At 53.7% G+C, this 20,000-nt stretch overlaps 1 pseudogene; it reads left to right on the plus strand.

Moving 5' to 3' along the window:
* Nucleotides 1-20,000, plus strand: part of LOC129713959 (serine/threonine-protein kinase BRSK2-like) — a 56,607-nt pseudogene that overhangs the window by 24,220 nt on the left and 12,387 nt on the right.

A 20,000-nucleotide genomic window follows, 5' to 3' on the forward strand; every position in this document is an offset into this window, starting at 1 on the left:
ATGCTGCCTGACCCGCTGAGTTACTCCAGCACTCTGTGAAACGTCACCTATCCATGTTCTCCACAGATGCTGCTGCACCCGCTGAGTTACTCCAGCACTCTGTGAAACGTCACCTATCCATGTTCTCCACAGATGCTGCCTGACCCGCTGAGTTACTCCAGCACTCTGTGAAACGTCACCTATCCATGTTCTCCACAGATGCTGCCTGACCCGCTGAGTACTCCAGCACTCTGTGAAACGTCACCTATCCATGTTCTCCACAGATGCTGCCTGACTCACTGAGTTACTCCAGCATTTTGTGTCTATTATCATAATGAACCAGCATCGTATCGGGATGAAACTCTCTGGAAATAGGCAACGTTTCGGGCCGAAACCCTTCCGGGTTTCGGCCCGAAACGTTGCCTATTTCCTTCACTCCATAGATGCTGCTGCACCCGCTGAGTTACTCCAGTACTCTGTGAAACGTCACCTATCCATGTTCTCTAATTTCACCATTTGTCTCCCTTCGTTGCCATGAGGTCATAAGTGATAGGAGCAGAACTAGGCCATTCGGCCCATCAAGTCTACTCCGCCATTCAATCATGGCTGATCTGTCTCTCCCTCCCAACCCCATTCTCCTGCCTTCTCCCCATAACCCCTGACACCCCCGTACTAATCAAGAATCTATCTATCTCTGCCTTAAAAATACCCACTGATATTCCTCGTATATTCCTAAAGATAGATTATCACCGACATAAATTGGGAGGAACAGCATCTCATATTACACTTGGGCAGTTTACAAGCCAGCGGTATAAATATTGACTTCTCTAACTTCATCCCCCCTCTCTCTCCGCCCTCCCCCAACCCTCGTCATTGTACTAGTTTCATTGTCGTTCTGTTGAGCTTCACGGCTTGTATTACTCCTTTCCCCACAGCCAACATCGGACCATTGTGGGCTCCACCTATCCTGAGTCGTCAGTCTGAAGAAGGGTCTCGACCCCGAAACGTCACCTATTCCTTCTATCCTGAGATGCTGCCTGTCCCGCTGAGTTGCCCCAACGTTTTGTGTCTTCGATACGTACCATCCTGTCGGATATTTTCCTCTGTGGACAGAGGGACCAGAACTGCACACAGTTCTCCGACTGTGGTTCCATAAATATTTAATACAAACCTCTTCTGTTCCGTCCTCTCTCCCTCTGGTTTTGAGCCCTTGGTCTTGTGTTTGCCTTGCTTATCAGTCATGTCTACAGGCTCCCTGCATCCACCCCCGTCTAGACACCTCTATCTTCCTTCCAAAACATCTAGCCTGACGAATGAGAGAATGGAGCAGCTGGGCTTGTACACTCTGGAGTTTAGAAGGATGAGAGGGCATCTCATTGAAACATATAAGATTGTTAAGGGCTTGGACACGCTAGAGGCAGGAAACATGTTCCCCATGTTGGGGGAGTCCAGAACCAGGGGCCACACACACACAGTTTAAGAATAAGGGGTAAGCCATTTAGAACGGAGACGAGGAAACATTTTTTCTCACAGAGAGTTGTGAGTCTGTGGAATTCTCTGCCTCACAGAGGGCGGTGGAGGCCGGTTCTCTGGATGCTTTCAAGAGAGAGCTAGATAGGGCTCTTAAAGATAGTGGAGTCAGGGGATATGGGGAGAAGGCAGGATTGTGGATGATCAGCCATGATCACATTGAATGGCAGTGCTGGCTCGAAGGGCCGAATGGCCTACTCCTGCACCTATTGTCTATTGTCTATTGAATGTCTATCCAAGGTCCCTCAAAGAATGGGTCGACTCGGCTTGTATTCACTGGAGTTAAGAAGGATGAGAGGGAATCTCATTGAAACATATCACATTCTTAAGGGATTGGACACGCTAGATGCAGGAAACATGTTCCCGATGTTGGGGGAGTCCAGAACCAGGGGCCACACACACAGTTTAAGAATAAGGGGTAGGCCATTTAGGACTGAGATGAGTTGTGAATCTGTGGAATTCTCTGCCATAGAAGGCAGTCGAGTCCAATTCTCTGGATGTTTTTTCAAGAGAGAGTTAGATTCAGCTGTTAGGGCTAACAGAATCAAGGGATATGGGGAGAAAGCAGGAACGGGGTACTGATTTTGGCCATGATCGTATTGAATGTCTCGAAGGGCCGAATGGCCGAATCCTGCACCTATTTACTATGTTTCTATGTTTTAGTTTAGTTTGGAGATACAGCATGGAAACAGGCCCTTCGGCCCAACTTGCCCGTGCCAGCCAACATGCCCCGTCTACACTGGTCTCACCTGCCTGTGTGGATAATCCACAAATGAACATTTTAATACCTGGTGAATAAGATGTTTTCTGTCTCTCCTCCCTGGTTACAGGGCTGGTGAAACTCGGCATTCACTGCATCACCGGACAGAAGGTGGCAATCAAGATCGTCAACCGTGAGAAGCTGACCGAGTCCGTGCTCATGAAGGTGAGATTTGTCCAGAGGCTGATGTTGTGTGTGTGTGAGTGTAAGTGTGTGTGTGTGTGTGTAACTGTGTGTGTGTGTGTGTGTGTGTGTGTGTGTGTAAGTGTGTGTGTGTGTGTGTGTGTGTAAGTGTGTGTGTGTAAGTGTGTGTGTGTAAGTGTGTGTAAGTGTGTGTGTGTGTGTGTGTAAGTGTGTGTGTGTGTGTGTGTGTGTGTGTGTGTGTGTGTCAGTGTGTGTGTGTGTGTGTAAGTGTGTGTGTGTGTGTGTGTGTGAGTGTGTAACTGTGTGTGTGTGTGTAAGTGTGTGTGTGTGTGTGTGTAAGTGTGTGTGTGTGTGTGTGGCTGTGTGTGTGTGTGTAAGTGTGTGTGTGTGTGTGTAAGTGTGTGTGTGTGTGTGTTTGTGTGTGAGAGTGTGTGTGTGTAAGTGTGTGTGTGTTTGCGTGTGTAAGAGCATGTGCGTGTGTGTGTTTGCGTGTGTAAGAACATGTGCGTGTGTGTGTTTTTGCGTGTGGGTGAGCATGCGCATGTGTGTTTGCATGTGTGAGCATTGTGTGCGTGGTTGCGTGTGTGTGAACGTGTGTGTGTGTGTGTGTGGTTGCGTGTGTAAGAACATGTGCGTGTGTGTGTTTTTGCATGTGGGTGAGCATGCGTGTGTGTGTTTGCGTGTGCGTGAGCATTGTGTGCGTGGTTGCATGTGCGTGAATGTGTGTGTGTGTTTGCGTGTGCGTAAGCATGCGCGTGTGTGTTTGCATGTGTGAGCATTGTGTGCGTGTTGCGTGTGCGTGAACATGTGTGTGTGTGTGGTTGCGTGTGTGTTTGCATGTGTGTGAGCATGCGTGTGTAACCTCTCCACACTGTGCGTGTTGCAGGTGGAACGTGAGATCGCCATCCTGAAGCTGATAGAACATCCTCACGTACTGAAGCTCCACGACGTCTACGAGAATAAGAAATATTTGTAGGTATTATTACATCCTACTCTTGCCGTGAGGCATTCTCCCATCATAGACACTTTAGTACAGAGATACAGCTCGGAAACAGGCCCTTCGGCCCACCGAGTCCGTGCCGACCAGCGATCCCCGCATACTAACACTATCCCACACACACACTAGGGACAATTTACACCAAAGCCAATTAACCTACAAACCTGCGCATCTTTGGAGTGTGGGAGGAAACCGGAGCACCCGGAGAAAACCCACGCAGGTCACGGGGAGAACGTGCAAACTCCGTACAGGCAGCACCTGTAGTCAGGATCGAACCCGGGTCTCTGGTGCTGTGAGGCAGCAACTCTACCGCTGCACCACCTAATTCTGGTCCTGTGTTTTTGTGTCAATGCAGCATGGAAAGGTTTCCTCTCCCCTCTCCTCTCCTCTCCCCCCCCCCCTCTCCTCTCCTCCCCTCTCCTCTCCTCTCCTCTCCTCTCCTCTCCTCTCCTCTCCCCTCTCCTCTCCTCTCCTCTCCCCTCTCCTCTCCTTCCCTCCCCTCCCCTCCCTCTCCTACCCTCCCCTCCCCTCCTCTCCTCTCCCTCTCCTCTCCTCTCCTCTCCCTCTCCTCTCCCTCCTCTCCCCTCCTCTCCCCTCCCCTCCCCTCCCCCTCCCCTCCCCTCCCCTCCCCTCCTCCTCCTCCCCTCCTCTCCTCTCCTCTCCTCTCCTCTCCTCTCCATGTGCAAACTCTGTTGGAGTGTGTTGAGTTCACCGTTTCTGTCTGAAGAAGGGTCTCAATGGAAGGGAGGGAGGTTGGCTGACAATAGACAACAGGTGCAGGAGTAGAGGCCATTCGGCCCTTCAAGCCAGCACCGCCATTCAATGTGATCATGGCTGATCATCCCCAATCAGTACCCCCATTCCTACCTTCTCCCCATATCCCATGACTCCGCTATCTTTAAGAGCCCTATCTAGCTCTCTCTTGAAAGCATCCAGAGAACCTGCCTCCACCGCCCTCTGAGGCAGAGAATTCCACAGATTCACCACTCTCTGTGTGAAAAGGTGTTTCCTTGTCTCCGTTCTAAATGGCTTACCCCTTATTCTTAAACTATGTGTGTGTGTGGCCCCTGGTTCTGAACTCCCCCAACATCGGGAACATGTTTCCTGCCTCTTAGCGTGTCCAAACCCTTAATAATCTTATATGTTTCAATAACATTCCCTCTCATCCTTCTAAACTCCAGAGTGTACAAGCCCAGCTTGTCATATCAACATATGACAGTCCCGCCATCCCGGGAATTAACCTGGTGAACCTACGCTGGGCTCCCTCAATAGCAAGGATGTCCTTCCTCAAATTAGGGGGCCAAAACTGCACACAATACTCCAGGTGTGGTCTGACTAGGGCCCTGTACAACTGCAGAAGGACCTCCTTGCTCCGAAACGCCACCCATTCCTTCTCTCCAGAGACGCTGCCCGTCCCGCTGAGTTAGTGCAACATTTTGTGTCTTATCACCGTTTCTGTGTTGTGATGTAGTGTTTCTTGACTTGCCGCCTGCATTCCTCTCTTTCTTTCAGGTATTTAGTGCTGGAGCACGTGTCTGGCGGAGAATTGTTCGATTACCTCGTGAAAAAAGGCCGACTAACACCCAAGGAAGCGCGCAAGTTTTTCCGACAGATAATATCGGCGCTGGATTTCTGCCACAGTCACTCCATATGGTAGGGGAAGCCTTTATATTCTTTTGTTCTCGATACAGCGCGGAAACAGGCGATTCGGCCCACCGAGTCCGCGCCGACCAGCGACCCCCGCACGCTAACACTATCCCACACACACACACACACACACACACACTGGGGGACAATTTATACACATACACCAAAAGCCAATTAAGCTACAAACCTGCACGTCTTTGGAGTGTAGGGGGAAACCGGAGCACCCGGAGAAAACCCACGCAGGTCACGGGGAGAACGTGCAAACTCCGTACAGACAGCGCCCGTAGTCAGGATCGAACCCGGGTCTCTGGCGCTGAAAGCGCTGTAAGGCAGCAACTCTACCGCTGCGCCACCGTGCCGCACATATTGATGTAAATATTCCCTTGTGATTTCTCACCCCCCACACATTTTGTGTTCAGTTCTGGGCACCGTGTTACAGGAAAGATGTTGTCAAGCTGGAAATAGCACAGAGAAGATTTACAAGGATGTTGCCAGGACTAGAGGGTGTGAGCTATAGGGAGAGGTTGAGTAGGCTGTGTCTCTATTCCATGGAGCGCAGGAGGATGGATGGGGTGGCATATGTAGTCGGGGACAGCAAGACTGGTCGGATAACAGGGAATGGGGGAGGGATGGAGAGAGGGTGGGAAAACAAGGGCTACTTGAAGTTAGAGAGGTCCATGTTCATCCCTATCCAGTCTGAAGAAGGGTCTCGACCCGAAACGTCACCCATTCCTTCTCTCCAGAGACGCTGCCTGTCCCGCTGAGTTACTCCAGCATTTTGTGTCTATCTTCAATATTCCAACCACTGAGTTGTCCAAACAAAATATGAATGAACTAATGAATGAATGAATAAAATTATTGGCCAAGTATTCACATACAAGGAATTTACCTTGGTGCTCCGCCCACAAGTAACAACATGACATACAGGTGACAGTTAGGAGTGACACATAAAACATTAAACATTAATAATGAAACATTATCGATTGAACATGGGAATTAAATAACATATGAGTTGCTGTTCCTCTAATTTGCGCTGGGCCTCACTCTGACAATGGGCGTTCCTCCAAGTTGCGAATGGAAGGGAGGGAGGTTGGTTGACAATAGACAATACACAATAGGTGCAGGAGTAGGCCATTCGGCCCTTCGAGCCAGCACCGCCATTCAATGTGATCATGGCTGATCATCCCCAATCAGTACCCCGTTCCTGCCTTCTCCCCATATCCCCTGACTCCACTATCTTTAAGAGCCCTATCTAGCTCTCTCTTGAAAGCATCCAGAGAACCAGCCTCCACCGCCCTCTGTGAGGCAGAGAATTCCACAGACTCACCACTCTCTGCGAGAAAAAGTGTTTCCTCGTCTCCGTTCTAAATGGCTTACTCCTTATTCTTAAACTGTGTGTGTGGCCCCTGGTTCTGGACTCCCCCAACATCGGGAACATGTTTCCTGCCTCTAGCGTGTCCAAGCCCTTAACAATCTTATATGTTTCAATGAGATGCCCTCTCATCCTTCGAAACTCCAGAGTGTACAAGCCCACAGCTGCTCCATTCTCTCAGCATATGACAGTCCCGCCATCCCGGGAATTAACCTGGTGAACCTACGCTGGGCTCCCTCAATAGCAAGAATGTCCTTCCTCAAATTAGGGGACCAGAACTGCACACAATACTGCGGGTGTGGTCTCACTAGGGCCCTGTACAACTGCAGACGGACCTCTTTGCTCCTGCGATGGTTTGGGGCTGCGTCCACAATTCGCTGTGATTTCTTGCGGCTTTGTGTGGCACGTGTGTCAGGGCAGGACAGCACTGGGCTGTTGCCTCCATTACACCAGCCCCCTGCCACAGTCATTACTCTGCAGGACCAGTGGAATAAGATTCCTGGTGGCGCGCATGAGTCGGCTGCGCTGGTGATGAATGTGAGATGTGTTTTAATCAGCGACCCGTTCCCACAGCTGCACTGGGGCCCTGCTCCCAGCTCCTGTGCAGTCACGTCTCGCATCAGCAGGCAGCGTTAACCCCGCAAGTGCCGGCAGCAATTACAGCCACAGAGCGATACAGCACGGAAACAGGCCCAACTTGCCCACACATGTCCCGGCTACACTGGCCCGTCTTTGGCCCACATCCCTCCAAACCCCTCCCTATCCATGTACCTGTCTAACCATTTCTTAAATGAACCAGGGGCCACACACACAGTTTAAGAATAAGGGGCAAGCCATTTAGAACGGAGACGAGGAAACACTTTTTCCCACAGAGAGTTGTGAGTCTGTGGAATTCTCTGCCTCACAGAGGGCGGTGGAGGCCGGTTCTCTGGATGCTTTCAAGAGAGAGCTAGATAGGGCTCTTAAAGATAGCGGAGTCAGGGGAGAAGGCAGGAACGGGGTACTGATTGGGGATGATCAGCCATGATCACATTGAATGGTGATCCCACCTATTGTCTATTCTCTGTTCTGCTGAGTGACTCCAGGTTTTTTGCATCCATCTGCATAAGATCAGCTCTGGGCATCACCCGAATCTTGTTTCCTTGTTTCCTTCCGATAACTCTTCCCTCATTCTTCCAGCCACAGGGATTTGAAGCCGGAGAACCTGCTCCTGGATGAGAAGAACAATATCCGGATTGCAGACTTTGGGATGGCTTCCCTCCAGGTTGGTGACAGCCTCCTGGAGACCAGTTGTGGGTAAGAAGGCAGCGCGTCAGCGGTTCAAATCCCCGGGGCAGATCCTGCAGCCTCGCCCAACGTGGGGGTTTAGACTTCAGAGGGACAGAGTGGCCCTTCGGCCCATCGTGCCCATGCCGGCCAACACCACCTGTACACCCCAAAGACGTGCAGGTTTGTAGGTTAATAGGTTTGGTAAAATTGTGAATTATCCCCAGTGTGTGTTGGATGGTGCTAGTGTGCGGGGATCGCTGGTCGGCACGAACTCGGTGGGCCGAAGGGCCTGTTTCCATGCTGTATCTCCAAACTAAACTAGTTTCATCCTACACATTGAAGATTCCATCTAAAACCTGCACGCCTTTGGGACATTTAGTCCAGTTATACAGGCCCTTTGGCCCATCGATTCTGTGCCGACCAATGGTCACCTGTAGACTTTCCTACACACACACTAAGGACAATTTATTGATGATTTAACCTTCAAGCCTGCACGTCTTTCGGACTTTTATTTCAGTTTAATTTAGAGATACAGCGTGGAAACAGGCCCTTCGGCCCAGCGAGTCCGTGCCGACCAGCGATCCCCGCACACTAACACTATCCTACACACACCCTAATTTTACCGAAGCCAAATTAACCTACAAACCTGCACGTCTTTGGAGTGTGGGAGGAAACCGGAGCACCCGGAGAAAACCCACGCAGGTCACGGGGAGAACATGCAAACTCCGTACAGACAGCACCCGTAGTCGGGATCGAACCCGGGTCCCTGGCGCTGTGAGGCGGCAACTCTACCCGCTGCTCCACCCTGCTGACCTGAGTAGTGATTCTTGCAATGGAACAAGGATCACTCCAGGAACTGGCTGTGAGTCTCAGCCTGTGCTTTGGATGGAACTAGGGGCAGCGGTAGAGTTGCTGCCTCACAGCTGCCAGTGACCCGGGTTCGATCCCGACTACGGGCGCTGTCTGTACGGAGTTTGCACGTTCTCCCCGGGACCTGCGTGGGTTTTCTCCTGGTGCTTCGGTTTCCCCCCACACTCCAGAGTTATTCCAAAGGGTCTATTTCTGTGTGGTGTGACTAGAATTCTAACTGGGACTGGCTCAGATGAAGCATCTTGGTCAGTGTGTACAAGTTAGGCCGAGTTAAGGTGAGGGAGGGGAAGATTTAATAGGAACTTGAGGGGCAACTTTTTCACACAGAGGTTGGTGGGTGTACGGAACGAGCTGCCGGAGGAGGTAGTTGAGGCTGGGACTGTGGTAGCATCTAGACAGGTATGTGGATGTCAAGAGTCATGTGTCCCACATACAACAATGATATTGTTACTTGCTGCAGCACAACAGAATATGCCAACGTTGTACGCAGGAGACAATATGATAAACTAGAGAGAGAAGTGAGAAGAATGGTTTACATGATATGGTCCAAATGGGGCAAGAGTAGATGGGGCATGTTGGCTAGCATGGCTGAGGTGGGCTGAAGGGCCTGTTTCTGTGTAGTACAACTCGATGTCTTCTGACCTTCAGCTCTGCTCTCCCCACAGATCTCCTCCTCTCCATCCCCTCCCTCCTCTCTCTCCCTCCCCCCTCTCCCCGACAAATCCCTCCCCTCCCCCTCCCCCTCCCCCTCTCCCCCTTTCCCCCTCTCCCCCCCTCTCCCTACTCTCTCCCCCTCTCCCCCCTTTCTCCTCCCCCCTCTCCCCTCTCCCCTCTCCCCCTCTCGCCCCCTCCTCCCCCTCTCGCTCCTCTCTCCCCCCTCTCTCCCCCCCCCCCCCACACCCCCTCCCCCCCCCTCCCCCCCCCCTCCCCCCCCCTCTCCCCCTCTCCCCCTCTCCCCCTCTTCCCCCTCTCACCCACATCTCCCCCTCCAATAGCTCCCACCTCTCCCCTCTCCCCCTCTCCCCCTCTCCCCCTCTCCCCCTCTCCTCCCTCTCCCCCCTCTCCCCCCCCCTTTCTCCCCCCTCTCCTCCCCCTCTCCCCCTCTCCCCCCCTTTCTCCCCATCTCCCCCTCCCCATCTCCCCCTCTCTCCCCCCCTCTCCCCATCTCCCCCTCTCCCACCCTCTTGCTCTCTCTCCCCCTCTCCTCTCCCCTCCTACCCCCTCTCCCCCTCTCTCCTCCTCTCTCCCCTCCCCCCTCCCCCTCCCCCTCTCCTCCCCCTCTCCCTCACCCTCTTCCCCCCATGTTGGCTGAGTTGGGCCGAAGGGCCTGTTTCCATGCTGTACGACTCTCTGACCTCTAACCCTCTGCTCTGTCCCCCCTCAGGTCTCCACACTACGCCTGTCCAGAGGTGATCAGGGTGAGTTTTCCTTCATATATTTATCTTCATTAGTCTGGGTGTCGGGGCTACGGGGAGAAGGCAGGTGAATGGGGTTAGGAGGGAGAGATAGATCAGCCATGGTTGGATGGTGGAGTAGACTAGATGGGCCGAATGGCCTAATTCTTATATAAACTCACTGTTGCCATGGCGACACCTCCACCGCCCACTCCCATCCACCGTACATCCCATCTGTTAGTTTAGTTTAGAGATACAGAGAGGAAACAGGCCCTTCGGCCCATCGAGTCTAGCGATCCCTGCACACTAACACTATCCTACACACACACACACACTGGGGACAATTTACATTTGCACCGAAGCCAATTAACCTACAAACCGCACGTCTTTGGAGTGTGGGAGGAAACCGGAGCACCCGGAGAAAACCCACGCAGGTCACGGGGAGAACGTGCAAACTCCGTACAGACAGCACCCGTGGTCAGGATCGAACCCGGGTCCCTGGCACTGTGAGGCAGCAACTCTACCGCTGCGCCACCGTGCCGGTCAACACCTCCTCGAAGCATCTACAGTCTCTAGGGGGAGGGAGAATCTTGACCGCACCATCTTGGTAGAAATGTTTGCTGCTTCCTAAGATGGCACCGTGTTTTCTCACCGGTGAGGTGGCCCAGCAGGTGTAACCACTGCCAGAGGAAGGGGGTTCGATCCTGACCTTGGGCGCTGTCTGTACGGAGTTTGCACGTTCTCCCCGTGACCTGCGTGGGTTTTCTCCGGGCGCTCCGGTTTCCTCCCGCGCTCCAAAGACGCGCGGGTCTGTCGGTCATTCGGTCAATTGACCCCCTAGTGTGTAGGGAGGGAGTGGACACAGAACCGGGGTGGCGTGGGGGGGGGGGGGTGGGGGGGGCGGTGAGGGGGGGTGAGGGGGGGGGGGTCATCTCCAGGCCGCTGACCCGCCTTCCGTTTCTGCCTCCAGGGGGAGAAGTACGATGGGCGCCGCGCTGACGTGTGGAGCTGTGGCGTCATCCTCTTTGCGCTGCTCGTGGTGAGTGGGCCGGTGGTGTGGGGGTGGGGGTGGGGGGCACAACGCACTTGACCACCAGGGGGCTGGGGGGGAGGGTGGAGGGAGGGAGGTGGAGGGGGGACAAGGGGGCTGGGGAGAGTGACGGGGAGAGTGACGCTGGGCTTTACTCCCCAGGGCGCGCTGCCCCTTCGATGACGACAACCTGAGGCAGCTGCTGGAGAAGGTGAAGCGCGGGGTGTTCCACATGCCCCACTTCATCCCCCCCGACTGCCAGAGCCTCTTGCGCAGCATGATCGAGGTGGATGCAGAGAAACGCCTGTCGGTCAGTCTCCCCCTTCCCCCTCCTCCCTCCCCCTCTCTCCTCTCCCCTCTCCCCCCCCTTCTCTCCCCCCCTTCTCTCCCCCTTCTCTCTCCCCCCTTCTCTCCCCCCCTCTTCCCCTCCCCCCTTCTCTCCCCTCCCCCCTCTCCCTCTCCCCCTTCTTTCTCTCCCCCCCTTCTCTCCCCCCTTCTCTCCTCCCCCCTTCTCTCCTCCCCCCTTCTCTCCCCCCCTTCTCCCTCCCCCCCTTCTCTCCCCCCCTTCTCTCCCCCCTCCCCCCCTCTCTCCTCCCCCCTTCTCTCCCCCCCTTCTCCCCCCCCCCTTCTCTCCCCCCTTCTCTCCCCCCTTCTCTCTCCCCCCCTTCTCTCTCCCCCCCCTCTCTCCCCCCCCCCTCTCTCTCCCCCTTCTTTCCCCCTTCTCTCCCCCCTTCTCTCCCCTACCCCCCCCTCTCCCTCGTCTCTCTCCTCCCCCTCTCTCCCCCCCTGTCTCTCCCCCCTCTCCCCCTGTCTCTCTCTCCCTTTTCTCTCTCCCCTTCTCTCTTCTCACACTCTCCTCTCCCGCTCTCTCTCTCTCTCTCCTCTTCTCTCCCCCCCCTCTCCCCTCTCTCACCTCTCTCCTCTCTTATCTCTCTTTTCTCTCTCCCTCCCTCTCCTTCTCTCTCTCCCCCCTCTCTCTCTCTCTCCCCCCTCTCCCTCCTCTCTGTCTCTCTCCCCTCTCACTGTCTCTCTCCCTCCCCCCTCTCTCCCTCTCTCCCCCTTCTCTCTCCCCCTGCCAATTAGATCAGAGTCTCCCCATAGGGGAAGAGTGGTCACAGCGTTACTCCACAGAGGGGCCATGATCAACATTGGCCCATCAGCAAAGATGATGTTTGCCCCCCTGGAGTGAGGGTTCTCCGTGTTTCTTTGTGGGGAAAGTTTGTTGGTTTTACCCCAATCAGGGCAGTTTATCAACGTCAGCCCAATGGGAACCATTCTCAACATCACCCCAACAAGACGGGGTTCCCCATTGGGGTAGATTGTTAGTGTTACTCCATTGGGGAAGGTTGTTGATGTTACCCCATTGGGGAAGGTCATAAGGTCACATGTGATAGGAGCAGAGTTAGGCCATTCGGCCCATCAAGTCTGACCTATCTCTCCCTCCTAACCCCATTCTCCTGCCTTCTCCCCATAACCCCTGACACCCGCACTGGTCCGCGAGCATTGCCACTTTCATTTCACTGCACATCTCGTATGTGTATGTGACAAATAAACTTGACTTGACTTGACTTGGTCAAGAAATACCAGTTTGTTAGTGTTGCATCAACATCAAAGTTAGTTGGCGTTGGGGGGGGGGGTAATATCTTGGGGTGAGGAGCTGGGAATTAGTTGCCCAGCTGAGGATGGACAACCACTGAGGTTGGAGGCCCCTCTCCCTCTCCCTGCCCGACACGCAGCCCGCACGCAGTCCGCCATTCCTCGGGAGCAGCAGGGCCTCTACTCTGAATTCTCTTCTCAAACCCCTTCTCCTTTCTCTCTCTCTCTCTCCCTCCCGCCACCCACCGCTGCTCACAGTTGGAACAGATCCAGAAGCACTCCTGGTATCAGTAAGTATGCATGACCCAGGGCCGTGCCGAGCCAGCTACAAGCCCGGGGTGGGGTGGGGCCCTAACCATACCTTGTGTTCCACCCTCCTCCCCCTCCCCCTCCTCCCTCTCGCTTCCCCCCCCCCCCCCCCCTCTCCCCATCTGCCCCGGGACCCCTCACGACCCCCTGTAAGAGATAATTGGTTTGTTAGTACTCTCACAACAGTTCATAAGTGATAGGAGCAGAATTAGGCCATTCGGCCCATCAAGTCTACTCCGCCATTCAATCATGGCTGATCTATCTCTCCCTCCTAACCCCATTCTCCTGCCTTCTCTCCATAACCCCTGACACCCGTACTAATCAAGAATCCATCTATCACTGCCTTAAAAATATCCATTGACTTGTGGCCTCCACAGCCGTCTGTGGCAATGAGTTCCACGGATTTACTGCCCACTGACTAAAGAAATTGCTCCTCATCTCCTTCCTAAAGGAACATCCTTTCAATCTGAGGCTGTGCCCTCTGGTCCTAGACTCTCCCACTAGTGGAAACATCCTCTCCAGAGATGTGTAGGAAAGAACTGCAGATGCTGGTTTAAATCGAAGGTAGATGCAAACTGCTGGAGGAACTCAGCGGGACGGGCAGCATCTCTGGAGAGCAGGATTCAAGGTTCAATATTTAATTTAGACAATAGACAATAGGTGGAGGAGTAGAGGCCATTCGGCCCTTTGGGCCAGCACCGCCATTCAATATGATCATGGCTGATCATCCACAATCAGTACCCCGTTCCTGCCTTCTCCCCATATCCACTGACTCCGCTATCTTTAAGAGCCCTATCTAGCTCTCTCTTGAAAGCATCCAGAGAACCTGCCTCCACCTGAGGCAGAGAACTAGCCACTCTCTATGAGAAAAAGTGTTTCCTCGTCTCCGTTCTAAATGGCTTACCCCTTATTCTTAAACTGTGTGTGTGTGGCCCCTGGTTCTGGACTCCCCCAACATCGGGAACATGTTTCCTGCCTCTAGCGTGTCCAAGCCCTTAACAATCTTATATGTTTCAATGAGATCCCCTCTCATCCTTCTAAACTCCAGAGTGCCAATCAAGGTACAGTGAACTGGATGGAATTGAATTGGAACGGGTCGGGACCGTTCTTCAGACAGACGCTGAGTTACTCCAGCATCCCCTTGTCCAAGGCGGGTTGTGTTGTGGGTGGGGGGGTGCAGGAGGGGAGGTGTGTGTGTGTGTGGGTCTGAGGGTGTTGAGTGAGTGTGTGTGTGTGTGTGTGTCCTTTACAGGGGAGGCAGGAACGAGCCTGAGCCTGAGCAGCCCTTGGCCCGCAAAGTACTGATCTGTCAGCTCCAATCAGTTGGTGACATCGACCCCGACGTGTTGGACAGCATGAACTCTCTCGGTTGCTTCCGTGACAAGAACAAGCTGAAGCAGGACCTCCTGTTTGAGGAGTAAGTAGGGGGGGGCATGTCGCCAACGGGAGGGGAGGGGAGGGGTGGCGTAGAACGCGCTCGTTTGTCTGGCCCCATTAACTTGGGCCGCTCGGTAGAATCGTGAGTTAGCCTCACAGCGCCGGAGACCCGGGTCCGATCCTGACCGCCCACAGGTGCTGCCTCTGTGGAGTTTGCACGTTCTCCCCGTGACCCGCGCGGGTTTTCTCCGAGATCTTCACTTTCACATTTACGCACACAGAGAGAGTGGTGAATCTGTGGAATTCTCCGCCACAGAGGGTAGTTGAGGCCACACAGTTCATTGGCTATATTTAAGAGGGAGTTAGATGTGGCCCTTGTGGCTAAGGGGATCAGGGGGTATGGAGAGAAGGCAGGTACAGGATACTGAGTTAGATGATCAGCCATGATCATATTGAATGGCGGTGCAGGCTCGGAGGGCCGAATGGCCTCTACTCCTACACCTATTGTCTATGTTTCCTCCCACACTCCAAAGACATGCGGGTTTGTACGTACTTGGGGAGTTGGGAGCACCTGTGGAGTTGGGAGTACCTGTGGAGTTGGGAGTACTTGGGGAGTTGGGAGTATCTGTGGAGTTGGGAGTACTTGGGGAGTTGGGAGTATCTGTGGAGTTGGGAGTACTTGGGGAGTTGGGAGTACTTGTGGAGTTGGGAGTACTTGGGGAGTTGGGAGTACCTGTGGAGTTGGGAGTACTTGGGGAGTTGGGAGTACTTGGAGAGTTGGGAGTACTTGGGGAGTTGGGAGTACTTGGGGAGTTGGGAGTACTTGGGGAGTTGGGAGTACCTGTGGAGTTGGGAGTACTTGTGGAGTTGGGAGTACTTGGGGAGTTGGGAGTACTTGTGGAGTTGGGAGTACTTGTGGAGTTGGGAGTACTTGGGGAGTTGGGAGTACCTGCGGAGTTGGGAGTACCTGTGGAGTTGGGAGTACTTGTGGAGTTGAGAGTACTTGGGGAGTTGGGAGTACCTGTGGAGTTGGGAGTATCTGTGGAGTTGGGAGTATTTGTGGAGTTGGGAGTACTTGTGGAGTTGGGAGTACTTGGGGAGTTGGGAGTACTTGGGGAGTTGGGAGTACCTGTGGAGTTGGGAGTACTTGTGGAGTTGGGAGTACTTGGGGAGTTGGGAGTACTTGGGGAGTTGGGAGTACCTGTGGAGTTGGGAGTATCTGTGGAGTTGGGAGTATTTGTGGAGTTGGGAGTACTTGGGGAGTTGGGAGTTGTGGAGTTGGGAGTACTTGTGGAGTTGGGAGTATTTGTGGAGTTGGGAGTACCTGTGGAGTTGGGAGTCTTTGTGGAGTTGGGAGTACCTGTGGAGTTGGGAGTATTTGTGGAGTTGGGAGTACTTGTGGAGTTGGGAGTACTTGTGGAGTTGGGAGTACTTGTGGAGTTGGGAGTACTTGTGGAGTTGGGAGTGGAGTTGGGAGTATTTGTGGAGTTGGGAGTATTTGTGGAGTTGGGAGTACTTGTGGAGTTGGGAGTACTTGTGGAGTTGGGAGTACTTGTGGAGTTGGGAGTATTTGTGGAGTTGGGAGTACTTGTGGAGTTGGGAGTACTTGTGGAGTTGGGAGTACTTGTGGAGTTGGGAGTACCTGTGGAGTTGGGAATATTTGTGGAGTTGGGAGTACTTGGGGAGTTGGGAGTATTTGTGGAGTTGGGAGTACTTGTGGAGTTGGGAGTACTTGGGGAGTTGGGAGTACTTGGGGAGTTGGGAATATTTGTGGAGTTGGGAGTAAACGTGTGGAGATGGGGGTGAAGGTACTGGAGAACTGTCACACGCCAACTCTGATAACTAACTGACTGTCGTATATTTCCCCTCAGGGAAAACCAGGAGAAAATGATCTACTTCCTGCTACTGGATCGGAAGGAGCGTTACCCCAGCTGTGAGGATGAGGATTTACCCCCCCACAACGACGTGGGTACGTGTGAGACATGAGGCCATAAGTGATAGGAGCAGAATTAGGCCATTCGGCCCGTCGAGTCCACTCCCCCATTCAACCATGGCTGATCCATCTCTCCCTCCTATCCCCATTCTCCACTCCGGAACAAGTTTGTTCGTTCCGCTTGTGTGGCAAAGTCAAACATCTAGCAACGAGGCCCAGGGGAGGTCGAGTCGCTGCCTCACAGCGCCAGAGACCCGGGTTCGATCCTGACTACGGGCGCTGTCTGTACGGAGTTTGCACGTTCTCCCCGTGACCTGCGTGGGTTTTCTCCGGGTGCTCCGGTTTCCTCCCACACTCCAAAGGCGTGCAGGTTTGTAGGTTAATGAAGGCTTCTGTAAATTGTCCCCTAGTGTGTGTGTGTGTGGGATAGAACGAGCATTGGGGTGATCGATGGGCCGAATGGCCTTTTTCCGCGCTGTATCTCTAAACCAAACTCTTGAAGAGCAGAGGATGCAGGCTTTGAATTTGAATAACCTTTAATAATCCTTTACAGGAAATTACAGAATTATATCACAGCTTATATCACAGAGAGACACAGAGAGACACAAAATGCTGGAGTAACTCAGTGGGACAGGCAGCATCTCTTTCGAGATGCTGCCTGTCCCTCTGAGTTACTCCAGCATTTTGTGTCTTATCTTCGGTGTAAACCAGCACCTGCAGTTCCTTCCTGCACACTGGGCAGTCGGGTTAGTAGCGACACAAGCCCGTGTCGTGTAGACGGCCAAGTCTCAAGACAAACTAAGCCCATCTTCTTCCTCCCTTCCTCACCCCCTCACCCCCCCCCCCCCACCTCCTCCAGACCCCCCCAGGAAGCGGGTGGACTCGCCCATGCTGACCCGACACGGGAAGAGACGGCCGGAGAGAAAGTCCATGGAGGTTCTCAGCGTGACGGACGGAGGGTCGCCGGTCCCTGCGCGGCGAGCTGTGGGACGTGACCCAGCACAGCCAGCGGTGAGCAACCCCCTCCCCCCCAGCTAACCCCGACCCCTCTGACCCCCGCCTAACCCCTCCCCCCCGCTAACCCCGACCCCCAGACCACCCCACCCCCCTCTGCCCCAGCATCAACCCCACTGACCCCAGACCCCCCCCCCCACCCGACGTGTGTGACGGTAGGTGTCCGGGTGGGGGGGTGGGTGGGATAGAGAGGGGGGTGTATATGAGGGTGTGAGTGGGTGGGGGTGGGGAGGGGTATATGGGGGTGTATTGGTGTATATGGGGGTGTATTGGGTGTATATGGGGGTATATGGGGGTGTATTGGTGTATATGGGGGTATATGGGGGTGTATATGGGGGTGTATGGGTGTATATGGGGGTATATGGGGGTGTATATGGGGGTGTATTGGTGTATATGGGGGTATATGGGGGTGTATATGGGGGTGTATATGGGTGTATATGGGGGTGTATATGGGGGTGTATATGGGGGTGTATTGGTGTATATGGGGGTGTATTGGGTGTATATGGGGGTGTGTATTGGTGTATATGGGGGTATATGGGGGTGTATTGGTGTATATGGGGGTATATGGGGGTGTATATGGGGGTGTATGGGGTGTATATGGGGTATATATGGGGGTGTATGGGGGTGTATATGGTGGGTGGGGTGTGTGTATGGGGGTGTATATGGGGTGTGTATGGGGGTGTGTATGGGGGTGTATGGGGGGGTATATATGGGGTGTATATGGGGGTATATGGGGGTGTATTGGGTGTATATGGGGGTGTATATGGGGGGTATATGGGGGGTGTATATGGGGGTGTGTATGGGGGGTGTATATGGGGGTGTATGGGGGTGTATATGGGGGTGTGGGGGTGTATATGGGGGGGGTGGGATGTATGGGGTGGGGGTGTATATGGGGGTGTATATGGGGGTGTATGGGGGGAGGGTGGGTGGGGGTGTATATGGGGGTGTGTATGGGGGTGTATATGGGGGTGTATATGGGGGTGTGTATGGGGGTGTATATGGGGGTGTATGGGGGGTGGTTGGGGTGTATATGGGGGTGTATATGGGGGTGTATGGGGGTGAGTGAGGGTGGGGGTATATGGGTGGGATGGGGGGTGAGTGGTGGGAGGGGGTGGGGGGAGGGTGTATCGTTGTGTGACACGGTGCGTTCTCATTCTCGCTCCAGTTCTCGCTCGGTGAGTGGGGCATCCTGCGGCCTCTCCTCCAGCCCCCTCAGCAGCCCCAGGGTAAGTGTCGGCGCCACCGCCTCGCCTCGCCACGCCTCGCCACGCATCAACATGCTCTGCCACGCATGGCCGCGCCTGGCCACACGCCTCCACACGCTTCACTGCCTGCTTGCTCGGCTCGTGACTGCGCCCGCGCACTGCATGGGGTTGTGCGCACACACATGGTCACACGTGGGTCTGTGTGCATGCACACGCATGCACAACACACACGGCCGTGTGCACATGTATACACACACACACACACAACACATACATGCAAGAAGATAGACACAAAATGCTGGAGTAACTCAGCGGGACAGGCAGCATCTCTGGAGAGAAGGAATGGGTGACGTTTCAGGTCGAGACCCTTCTCCAGACGGAAAGTCAAGGGAATGGGAAACGAGAGATATAGACGATAATGAGGAAAGATTATTAAGGGCTTATTAAGACACGCTGGAGGCAGGAAACATGTTCCCGATGTTGGGGGAGTCCAGAACCAGAGGCCACACACAGTTTAAGAATAAGGAGTAAGCCATTTAGAACGGAGACGAGGAAACACTTTTTCTCACAGAGAGTGGTGAGTCTGTGGAATTCTCTGCCTCACAGAGGGCGGTGGAGGCCGGTTCTCTGGATGCTTTCAAGAGAGAGTTAGATAGGGCTCTTAAAGATAGTGGAGTCAGGGGATATGGGGAGAAGGCTGGAACGGGGTACTGATTGGGGATGATCAGCCATGATCACAATGAATGGCGGTGCTGGCTTGAAGGGCTGAATGGCCTACTCCTGCACCTATTGTCTATTGTCTATTGTCTAATACATAGAAACATAGAAATTAGGTGCAGGAGTAGAGGCCATTCGGCCCTTCGAGCCTGCACCGCCATTCAATATGATCATGGCTGATCATCCAACTCAGTATCCCACCCCTGCCTTCTCTCCATACCCCCTGATCCCTTTAGCCACAAGGGCCACATCTAACTCCCTCTTAAATATAGCAAACAAACAATACCCTACATAAGTGCCATCAAGTCAAACTCAAGTCCAATAGGTGGAGCAAAGGGGAAGATACAGAGTGCAGGATATAGTTGAACATTGTAGTGCATCAGTTCCACAGACAAAGTCCAATGTCCACAATGGGGTAGAGGTGAATGGGACAGCACCCTAGCTTATGGAAGGGCCGTTCAGAAGCCTGATAACAGAGGGGAAGAAGCTGTTCCTGAGTCTGATGCTGGAGATTTGAAGCAATAGCAAAGAAAAACTGCTGGGAATGTAGAGAGAAGGAGCAGGCAAAGTCACTAATGGAGCTTTCTGCTGAACACAGACACAAAAAGCTGGAGTAACTCAGCGGGACAGACAGCATCTGCGGGGAAAATCAATAGGTGATGTTTCAGGGTCCAGACCCTTCTTTCAGACTAGTTATTTTCTCCAGAGATGTTGCCTGAGCCGCTGAGTTACTCCAGCATTTTGGTTTAGACCAGCATCTGAAGTGTTTTTCCTACACTTGAGTTTGCCTGGTGAGTTGCAGTAAGACTGAGTGTCCATGGGGCTGCGCTGTCGAGCTGTGTCGGGCCACAGTGAGC

This window comes from Leucoraja erinacea, chromosome 37 (assembly GCF_028641065.1).
Source record: "Leucoraja erinacea ecotype New England chromosome 37, Leri_hhj_1, whole genome shotgun sequence".
Taxonomy (NCBI): Eukaryota; Metazoa; Chordata; class Chondrichthyes; order Rajiformes; family Rajidae; genus Leucoraja; species Leucoraja erinaceus.